Here is a 10,540-nt window from a genome sequence, read left to right on the forward strand (position 1 = left end):
GGCTGGGGCCTGGAAGAGGACTGAGCCACAGGCTGCTGTGTGGGGGCGGGGAGGAGGCCAGTCCGCCGGCCTGAGCAGCTGGGGCTGACTGGGGCGCCCGGCGGCAGATGACATCACGGCAGAACTTGGACTGTGAGCACGGCGGTGTTTATTTCCCCTGGTTGCCGTGGCGCCCAGGCCTCTGTGCAGGAATTCTGTGCTGGGAGGAATGGAACCGCCCAGCAGGCTGAGTAGGTTGTGGGGAGGAGGCGGTGATGTGACCCCAGTGGGTGCCCCTTGCCTCCCCAGGCAGCACCCATGAGACATGCCCCTTCCCTCTAACACAAGGCCTGCTTCCCTTTCCCAGTAAAGGAGGCAGCCAACTATTTCACACTAAAGTGTGAGCTTCAGATGGCCATTCCCCAGGCCCGCTCCTCCTTTACAGACCCTAGCCTGCCCGTACCTGCAAAGGGAGGCAAGCAGACACAGATGGAGGGACGGCACCACTGGGACCCACACCCCCTCTTAGTGCCAATAGGAGTAGGGGAAGTGTCCTCCGCAGAGCTAGAGGGGCCGAGAAGGAACCCCCTGCCATCTCACCCCTAGACCCCAGGGGGCTGGGTCTGAGGCCTGCCTATAACTGCTTCCCTCCCTCCTAGCCACAGCAGACCTGCCAAGAGTGCCCATCCTGGGACCCTCTGCGGCTCCCTCATTCCTGTGGGTTACAGGGGATTACAGGGGAGGGTGGTGCTGGGCTTGACCCCCTGCCCAGTGCAGAAAGGGGCACCACTTCCTGATGTAGGGTGGGTGGGTGGGTTTCTAAGTCCCATCGTACTTCCCTCTGCCCTGCACCTGCCAGTTCACATCCTGACCCAACCCAACAAATTCTGGGTCTGAGCCACTGACGCCCATCTCCCTCCCGCCTCTGAACAACACCCAGCTGGCCCTCGGCCCTCTCCCCAGCTGGCCACTCTGTCCCTCGCACTCACAAAGGTCACAGTGGAGTGGCCTCCTTGCTGTCACCTGCACCATGCCAGCATGCAGGAATGTCCCATGCCTGTAATCCTGGCAGCCCTGGCTCATGACCACCTCCACCAACTCCCCCCTTGTGGCCCCTGTCCTCCATCCCTCCAGCCACCCAGGGCCTCCCACGACCACTATGCCCCACCTCCACACTCCTGCCCTGACACTACAGGATTGGCCCTGTACATGTCGCTGGCTCTCCCCAGGCGGTCCTGGCCCCCTCTGGTCTGCCTTGTCCAGCCTCTTCCCCAGGAATCCCAGCCCTGGCTCATCCAGATACACCTTGCCCACCTTCTCCGGGTGGCCAGCAGCTGCTGGGGACAGAGCCAGGATGTGGAGTCCTGCATTCATCCTCCTTGTTACCTGAATACACACTTCTAGCTGTTGCTCCTCGGGGAAAACAGACATCTTACCGGATTTGGGTTCTAGCCCTTCCCACCACCCCCTCCCACCTCCGCAGGCAGCAGCGTCCCCCAGCCCCAGTCCTGGCTTCCGTGCCGTGTGCCCACCTCCACCTCTTTGGGCACCTCCACCTGCCGTGTGGTTCCTTCCTGACCTCCCTGGAGATCCTCAGTGTCCTCTGCCTTGCCCAGGCCCCATGCACTGTCCCCATCCCTGCCACCTCTGGAGGTGCCCATCCTGGCCTGTCGCAGCTGGCTCTAAGTTCAGGACTCCACCGCAGCTGGCTTCTCCACACTGCCTATGGCATGGCCATGACAGTTGAATTCATCCAAGGGAACCAGCATCTCCACTGCTCTGGACCACCTCCTGCAGGTCACACCTTTCCAAGTTCCAGCAAGTGGCCCTGACAGGCCCTTTAGGGTCGGGTGCATTCAGCAGCTGCAGAAAGGAAGAGTAGGCCCTTCACAGGGGCAAAGCCCACAGGCCCCACCTCAGACAAGGGGTGCAGGTTAACGCCCCAATGTCAGCTCAAGGAAGTATCTGTAACATTCTGGGACATGTCACTTGTGGGTGTCCCTGTCATGGCCACATTCACACTATGAAGTCATCAGCCAGGGACAGGCGTCTGGTCTGGCAGCTAAGACAGTCCCTACACTCTCACAGCCCACCTCAGAGGCCTGAGTTCAAAGCCCACCCCACGGTGCCTGGGTGAGGGCTAGTGTGGGTCACTCCGACTAGGCTACGAATCCCATTGGTTTATGTGAGGGCTGAGTATGTGCTGGGCAGAACCAGGATGGATTGCAACACCCATTGGTTTGTGTGGAAGACAGGGTTGGAAACAGAACCAACCCGGCAATTGCAACCACCAGCTGATGGGGCGATGGACTGTACCGGGCCCTGTACTTGCTAGTACACACAAGAATCTGGTCTGGGAACACCTCACACAAAGTTTCTTTGGGGATCTCCCCAATCGAACTGCCAGACTCAGAACCCTAACCAAGAAAAGACAGAGGACAGAACAAGTCAATCAACCATCTCAGCCATGTGTTGGCAGCAAAAAACTAAGCAAATGGAGACTCTATTTTTTTTTAAATAATAATTGTTTTTATTTTGTCAATCTTTACATAGTTAATTTGGGCAAAAAGGGTCAAGGGCTACAGGAAAGTGGGTAAGACTATTATTTCCATATTGTTTCCTTCATATATCTGAGGTAGAGGGGGATATTGAGGGAGAAGCCCTACCCGGTTTCCCACCCACCCCAAGTCCCGCATGTGGGGCATGCTCCGAGATGCTCATTGAAGTGGTTTCAATAGGTCACCAGTTTTGAAATTGTTGCCAATCTTGCCTCTCCAAACACGATGAGGTTGTTGAAAAATCCATTAATTGACATTGTCCATCATAGCGTCTCTATTTGCCCGGTATTTTGTTGCTGAGGTGGTTGATTAACTTGTTCCATCTTCTGTCCCTTCATGGTTTGGGTTCTGAGTCTGGCATTTCAGTTGGGGAGATCACCAAAGAAACTTCGTCTGAGGTGTTCCCAGGCCAGATACTTGCATGCACCAGCAAGCACAGGGCCCAGAACAGTCCATCACCCAGTCAGCTGGTAGTTGCAATTGCTGGGTTGGTTGTGTTTTCAGCCCCGCCTTCTACTGGAACCAATGGGTGTTGCAGTCCAGCCTGGTTCTGCACAGCACATACTCGGTCTTCACCGAAACCAGTGGGAGCTGCATCCTGATGAGAGCGGCCCACAATAACCCCCACCAGGCCCACCCCCTACCCTGGTTTGCCAATATGTGTGGCAGACCAGTTCAATCTGTCCCACATCCCCCCTGGCTCTCATACATGGCAAATGGCATTGAAGCTTGGATCTATCTAACCAGCTCAACAGTCAAGCCTTCACGGGTGTGGTTGAGTGCCTCTCTGTCTAGCTACCCCAGCCCCTGTCCTAGTTCTCGTGCCCTCCTGTGGGAGTGGTAACCCAAGAGGGGGGAACCCACTATTTCCCTCCCAGGTCTCTCACTCCCGGATTGTGCACTTTCCAGGTGGTTCTGCAGTTTAACTTGACAGGATTAGCCCCCAGTGCCAGTTTCTGCCAGCTGATGCTACGGCTATGCCCAAACAGCCCTCTCCCATTCTAATTGTAGGTTGCACCCATAAGAACAATCCACCCATCCTGGCTTTTCCCTGATCTAGGCTACATGAGGCACACAGGTGTTGTAGCCCTGCTTAGTCTGGTCTGCCCCCATCCCAGTTCATGCTCTCCAGTGGGAGTAGCTGTCCAGCAGGGGAACCACCCCTTATTCCCCCGCTGGCTCTGTCCCCTCCCTTCCTGTTTCTCACATGTGCTGGATGGGCACTGCAGTCACATCTGGCACAGTCAACCTCATCCTGGCATTCTGTAGTGTGAACTGGTTTTTATCGCAACCAAACCTGGCTCAACCCTTACTCTGTTCTGGTGCTCGGATTTGCCAGTGATGACGTTAACTGATTAGCCTGGTCGGCCCCCAATCCATGCCTAATGTATGCCAGTGGGAAACTTCTTGTGGCCTGCTCTGGGCTATTTCCATTCATGCTTCTTGCGCTTACCCGTGGGGTCTGTGTCCTGCCAGAGGAGTTGCCCAGGCTCCTCCATCAGAACCTCTCCCAGTGCCAGATTTTGCGCATGCCAGTGGGTCCATGAGCCAGCCCTACTCAGTTCCTGACTAGCTTTTGACCCAAGCTGGTTCTTGTTGTTGGATATTTCAGCTCAGCCATGGCTCGTCCAGTCCATTCCCACATACGGCTCACACATGGTTCAGTAGGGGTTGCGACCTAGCCTAGTCCGTCCCACGTCTATCCTGGTCCTCCAGGAGCACCAGACAGTGCTGGGGTCTGTCCAGCCTGGTGTGTCCAGTCCCAGTCCACACTTGTGCCAAGGGGGATTTCACTGTTACCTGATCAGAACGCAGCCCCCATTCCAGCCCACATGCTCCTTGGCGGTAGCCTTAATCCAGTTAGTGTGTCTACTGGACAAGACCCGTGCCAAAGCTTTAGCATGAACTGGTATTTGGTGGTCAGCATTGCTAAGTGGTAACACATTCTTTAAAGGAAGAGTAACTGTCATTGGGAAACTTTAGGATGTATTCACCTCGCAGAAACACATCGGGTTCAACGTGGAGCCACATAAGCAGCAATTCAAACCACCAAAATCCCAGAGCTCCCCTGCCGGGCGGCCAGCAGGCAAAGCCTGGCACCAAATGGTGCCCTGGCTGCCCAAGCCCGGTTCACCATGTGCCCATGATGGCAGGCGTATGGGATCTGGGCATGAGATGCCCTGTCCCGGGACCCACCCGCTGCCGAGAGGCGACGGGAGGTGTAAGCGCCCAGGCCCAAGGTCGCTCTCCACCCCAATCCCATCCGCCGCCCAATGAGAGTGGCGGATGGGCCTGCCTAGCCCAGCTCCAGATACCTCCCCGCTCGGTCGGTGTACTCACCCCGAAGGAAGCAGCCCTGGAGCCCCAGCAGGCCAAGCCAGGTTCACCATGTGCCCATGAAATGGAGACTCTATGATGGCCTACGTCAATCAGTGGATTCTTCAATGACCTCATCATGCTTGGAGTGGCAAGATTGGCAGCAATTCATAACTGTTGAACTATCAAAACCACTTGGGCAAGACCCTCAGAGCATGCCCCACATCCGGGACCCGGGATGGGTGGGAAACTGGGTGGGGCTTCTCCCTTAAAATCCCCCTTTACCTCAGATACATGAAGGAAACAATGTGGACATAATAGCCTTACCTACTTTCCTGTAGCCCTTGAACCTTTTTACCCTAATTACCTATGTAAAGATTGCCAAAAATATAATGAAAAAATGGAAAAAGTTTAAAAAGAAAAACTGGACAAACAGAGACTCTATGATGGACTATGTCAATCAGTGGATCCTGCAGCGATTTCATCATGCTTTGAATGGCGAGACAGGCAGCAATTCATAACTACTGAAACATGAAAACCACTTGAGCAAGACCCTCGGAGCATGCCCCACATCAGGGACCTGGGATGGGTGGGAGACTGGTTGGGGCTTCTTCCTATATCTCCTCCTTTGCCCCAGATACATGATAAAAACAATGTAGAAATAATAGTCTTACCCACTTTCCTGTAGCCCTTGAACCTTTTTGCCCTAATTAAGTATGTAAAGAATGTCAAAAATAAAGGAAAAAAAAATAGATATATAAGCCTGCCCCCAGCCCCGACTCTAGCGTCCTATAGGTGCTTATCCTGGAGGGCAGCACATGATAGCATGTGACCCGGAAGGAAGTTCCTGCCGTTCACATGGGCAGCCTGGACTGCATGCCCAGCTCAGACACCACTGAGGGTATTTGAGGAATGAATCAAGGAATGAGTTCTCGTTCTTTCTCTCTCTTCCCCGCCCCCCTCAAATCATTCTTTCAAAAATTTGATCGTCACCAAGATGCCGCAGCCATTGGAACATACGACAGAGACACTGGTGGGTGGAGAAGGTAGGCGTGGATGAAAGAAGTCTCTCGTGACTGCATTTTCCCAATAAACTGGAAGGAAGGCGAGGCTGGGCTGAGTGAGGACAGGTGACGTGCTGTAGATTTGAGGGGAAGCGTAGAAAGACATGGGGGTGGTGCAAAAATACAACCAGATCTCTTCATGTCGACCCTCACAACACATTCTTGGTGGTTATTCACAAGCTGGTTCATAGCTTAAAGTAAATTATGGCTTTTTGATATTTTAAGGCTGTTGGGAATTAATTTGTTAAATAGAATGAACAATATCTTGAGCTATATCATTCCTTCAAAAAAAAAAAAAAAAAGCCTGGGCTTGGTGCAATGGCTCGATGTTTAAATCCTCACCTTGAATGCTCCAGGATCCCATATGGACGCTGGTTCTAATCCCGGCAGCTCCACTTCCTATCCAGCTCCCTGCTTGTGGCCCGGGAAAGCAGTCGAGGACGGCCCAAAGCCTCGGGACCCTGCACCTGCGTGGGAGACCTGGAAGAAGCTCCCGTCTCCTCGCTTCAAATCGGCTCAGCTCCAGCTATTACAGCCACTTGGGGAGTGAACCAATGGACGGAAGATCTTTGTCTCTCCTTCTCTCTGTAAATCTGATCTGCCGTTACCATTAAAAAAAAAATACTCACCTGGACCTGCCAAAAATGGCCATGCCATAAAGGACAAAGAAATATTAAGAACTGGGCCAGATTCACAAGTCTAGCAAATACAGCGCTCAATGCAGCAGGGAAGCCAGTATCTTTGTATTTTTGCTCGGTAGTAACTGATTGAGAAACTTGGCAAAATGGAGGGGAAAGGTCCACAGCATCACGCCCAGGGTGGAGCCGGGCCAGCTCCCTGCCTGCCTTCCCCACACATGGGCACCTGAGGGAGGCGAACACGCATTCACTCCTGGGGAGAGGACCCTGCCGCGTGCGGTTCTCAGACGCTCAGCACAAAGAGCACCGCATACAGAAGAGCCGTTCAAAACGGCAAGATGGCCACGCTGAGAAACACAGATGGACAGCATGGAAATCCATGTAGTTGTCTTACATCAAAATTATAAAGAAAAGGCCTGGCACGGCAGCCTAGTGGCTAAAGTCCTCGCCTTGCATGCACTGGCATCTCATGTAGACACTGGTTCTAATCCCAGAAGCCCAGCTTCCCATCCAGCTCCCTGCTTGTGGCCTGGGAAAGCAGTTGAGAACAGCCCAAAGCCTTGGGACCCTGCACACATGTGGAAGACCCAGAAGAAGCTCCTGGCTTCAGATCAGCGCAGCTCCAGACATTGTAGCCACTTGGTGAGTGAATCTTCCCAAGTGAAAGATGGAAGATCTTCCTCTCTGTCTCCTCCTCTCTGCATATCTGACTTTCAAATAAATTAATAAATCTTAAATATATATATATATATGGAAAAATGCTGGCATTGGGGGCTCAGTCCTCAGTCTTGGTATGCCTCGCCCACCTCGCTCCTCTATGGCCCAGCCCCCGCCACCCCCCAAAGCATGTTTCTGTGGCCCAGCCAGAGTCCAGACCGGCATGGGTCACCTCCACCCTGCAAGGGACCCAAGCCAGAACCTGGCTATGTCTCAGACTCTGCCCAACCCCAGGCTCACAGCAGCTACACCCAATCCTGTGTCATCTGCAGGTGCAATTAGGGCAGGCACCTCAGCTTCCAAGATGGGTCACTCATGCATGCCTGCTTGCCAGGATGTACCCCCAGGCTCCATCTCTCCACCCACCATGCCACACTGTCCCCGGGCGGGCCACAGCAGCCGCCTCTCCCCTCAGGGACAAGCCCGCCACAGGATGCTGCCACCACCCATGCCACACCCTCCACAGTCAGGCACAGGGGGCAGAGTGTGCAGGGCCTGGCATGAGGTCACAGGACAGACTTCTGGCTCCTAACCCTGCGTTCTTTCCACCGCCCTGCCCAGCTGCCAGCTCAGACCCGCTTCTCTTGCTGCCCCTGCAAGCCTGGGCCCTGGCTCTGGGCAGATATCTCATACTTCGTTAGGGGAGGGGACCCATCTCAATCCCCCACCCTCCCCAAAAGGCGTACAACCCCAAGCAGACAGCCACAATTTTTTTCCGAGCGTCCACTTCTCCTCCAAGAGGCGGCAGGACATCCGGCTGAGCGGCAGAGCAGGGGTTAAAGCAAGAACTAATATTTAGAAATCGCACGGTCCTAGGGTGAGGCGGCTGCGGCCAGCTGGTTACAGCCGCTGGAGCCACAGGCCTTTGTGGACGTGGGGTGGCAGAGGAGTGACTGCTCCAGGGAACAGAAATTGGCTCTCCCTCTCTGTATCTCACACACACACACACACATACACACGGCCCCCTCCCCTACTTTCCCATCACAGCTTGGGTGTGGCTCAGAACCTGCCTCCCTCTCCCTCACCAAAGCAAAGCCCCCCCACTGCCCAGCCTCCTGTCCACAACCAACTCCCCAGGGTGTAATTCAGCTCCCGAATTGGGTCATGGCTGAGACTAGCTGCTGCTCCCGGCCCTCCCAAGCCTGGCTGCCTGAAGTTGGAGGAGCCCCATGGGTGCTGTGCCACAGCCAGAAGCAAGAGCAGGGCCACTCCCTGGGCCCAGAGCCATGGGACTACAGGGAGCCAGCACTCAAAGCCCAAGCCCCCTGGCATGGGTAGTGGCTTAGGACTGTGTCCTTCCTGGCCAAGGGCCAGCCGCCTGAGGGCAAGGGCCTGGGTGGCTGGACCACACCCCTTGCCCAGGCTCCACCCCATCCAGGGTACAAGTCCCCACGGGCTGCCAACCACAAGCAGGCGGGTTTTGGCCACAGACTGCTTGGGTGGGGCCCAGGAGGTCAGGGCACAAAACATCCGTTGGCCAGGGATGGCCTGGAGCCTTAGCCACCATCAGACGGGCACTGAGGGTCCGAGGAGCATGGGGTCAAGGCCAGCAGGGAAGTGGGTGCCGCTGGGCTGTGTTCCGAAAGTTCTCCCTGGACTCCTGGGGGAAACCAAGGCAGCACGGAGCACTGGTATTCCGTATTCTCACAGAATACCATGTCTGCTTTCCTCCTGGGGCTGGAAGGTGCCAGGTGTGAGGCTGGCATTGACTCCTCACACTTGCTGACCAGCAGGACAGGGAATGTAGGGGACCCTGGAAGACCCACATGGATCAGATGTCCAGGGAGATTTGGAAAAGAGCTGTCAGCATGTAGGAAGGAAAGCCGGGCAGGCTTCCTAGAGGAAGGTGAGATGTGGCCTGGGAGTCAGGAATGCCACAGAGGATATCCAGCCAAGGAAAGCCACGGCCAGAGCCTGAGGGCAGAAGGGAGAAGGCCTGAGCCAGGCCCCAGGGTGCCAGGGACCCAGGACAGCCATGTACCAGAGGCATTGCCCCAAGAAAGCCAGGATCTACAGGGGAGGCCAGCTGAGATACAGGCGTTAGACACCTTGGGTCTGGTTCCTCCACCCAGCCTGCCTTGCATCTCAGCTGTGGCCAGGGACCCCTGGCGGGGTGTGGAGGACAGGCAGGGGGTGGGAAAGGCTTGTGGGAAGGGATGGGATGCAGGGAGGAAGAGAAGAGGGGTTGATTCCTCCAGGAGGTTCTTTCCCTCTTTTTTTTTTTTTCCCAAAAAGCCCACCATGGCCCCTCCCAAGCCCATGCATCCCTTGGCAGTAATTAGCCCCTAATGAGGACCAGGTGCGCCCCCATTGACTTGGGGGGTAAACAAGGCAAGCATCAATGATTTTATTGCCAGCCAGCTGGGCCCAGCCCCTGCTCCAGGCTTCCAAGGGTGTTGCATGGGAGGAGTTTTCAAGTTGTCAGGTTTAGCCAAAACCCTACCGAAGGGGCATTTATGGTTGTGAGGCCCAGGCGGAACGGCAGGCAGGCACAGGGGTGGGTGGTGCTAGACTGTCAACCCTGATTTTACGTGGAGAAAAGACTAAGGCTGGACAGCTGAGATCTGAACCCAGGTCCTCCTGGATTCATGCCTGTGAGGAGGAGCAAGGCGGCTTGGGGTCAAGAGCTTGAGCTCCGTGGACTGGCTCAAGTGCCTTCTTTCACCCAGCCTGGCTGTGTTGGTCATGGCCAAGGAGGGAAGGAGACTGGAGGGAGCAGAGCCGCTGGTTAGGGTGCCCTTCCACCCGCTGGGCAGGGCTGGGACTGGGCGGGGGAGAGGGGAACAGGCAGAAGGGGGTGAGAATATAGCTTTCTCCTCCAGTTTGGGACTGAGCTGAAGTTGTTGCCTGGGACAGATCCAGCAGAAAAGGCTGGGACTGGAGCCGGGTAGGTAGGAGCTAAAGCCAGGGCCAGATTTTCAGGAGAGAGACGGCCTGGAAAGTTGAAAGACTCGGAGTCAGCGCTCAGGATGCTGGGCTCCTGGTCCCAAAGAGGACCTGTTAGCTACCCAGAAGGGGCTGAGGGAACGTCTGGATCCCAGCCAGGGTCCTCCTGCAAGGGGACCTGCAGAAGGGTGGTCCTCATCTACCATTGCGTTAATGAGTCCAGTGTTCTCATTGACAATGCCCAGATTTGGGGGTCGAGGAACTGGGAGAAGACCAAGGACCCAAGACTATAGACAGTCCCTCTAAGTCACCAAAAGGTCTCAAAAGCAAAGCACCCGAAAAGCAGGTTGTAAGGGTGTTGCAAGTTCGTCATTCCTTCTAA

Source organism: Ochotona curzoniae, unplaced genomic scaffold (assembly GCF_017591425.1).
Source record: "Ochotona curzoniae isolate NIBS_2020 unplaced genomic scaffold, NIBS_Ocur_1.0 scaffold_4701, whole genome shotgun sequence".
Lineage (NCBI taxonomy): Eukaryota > Metazoa > Chordata > Mammalia > Lagomorpha > Ochotonidae > Ochotona > Ochotona curzoniae.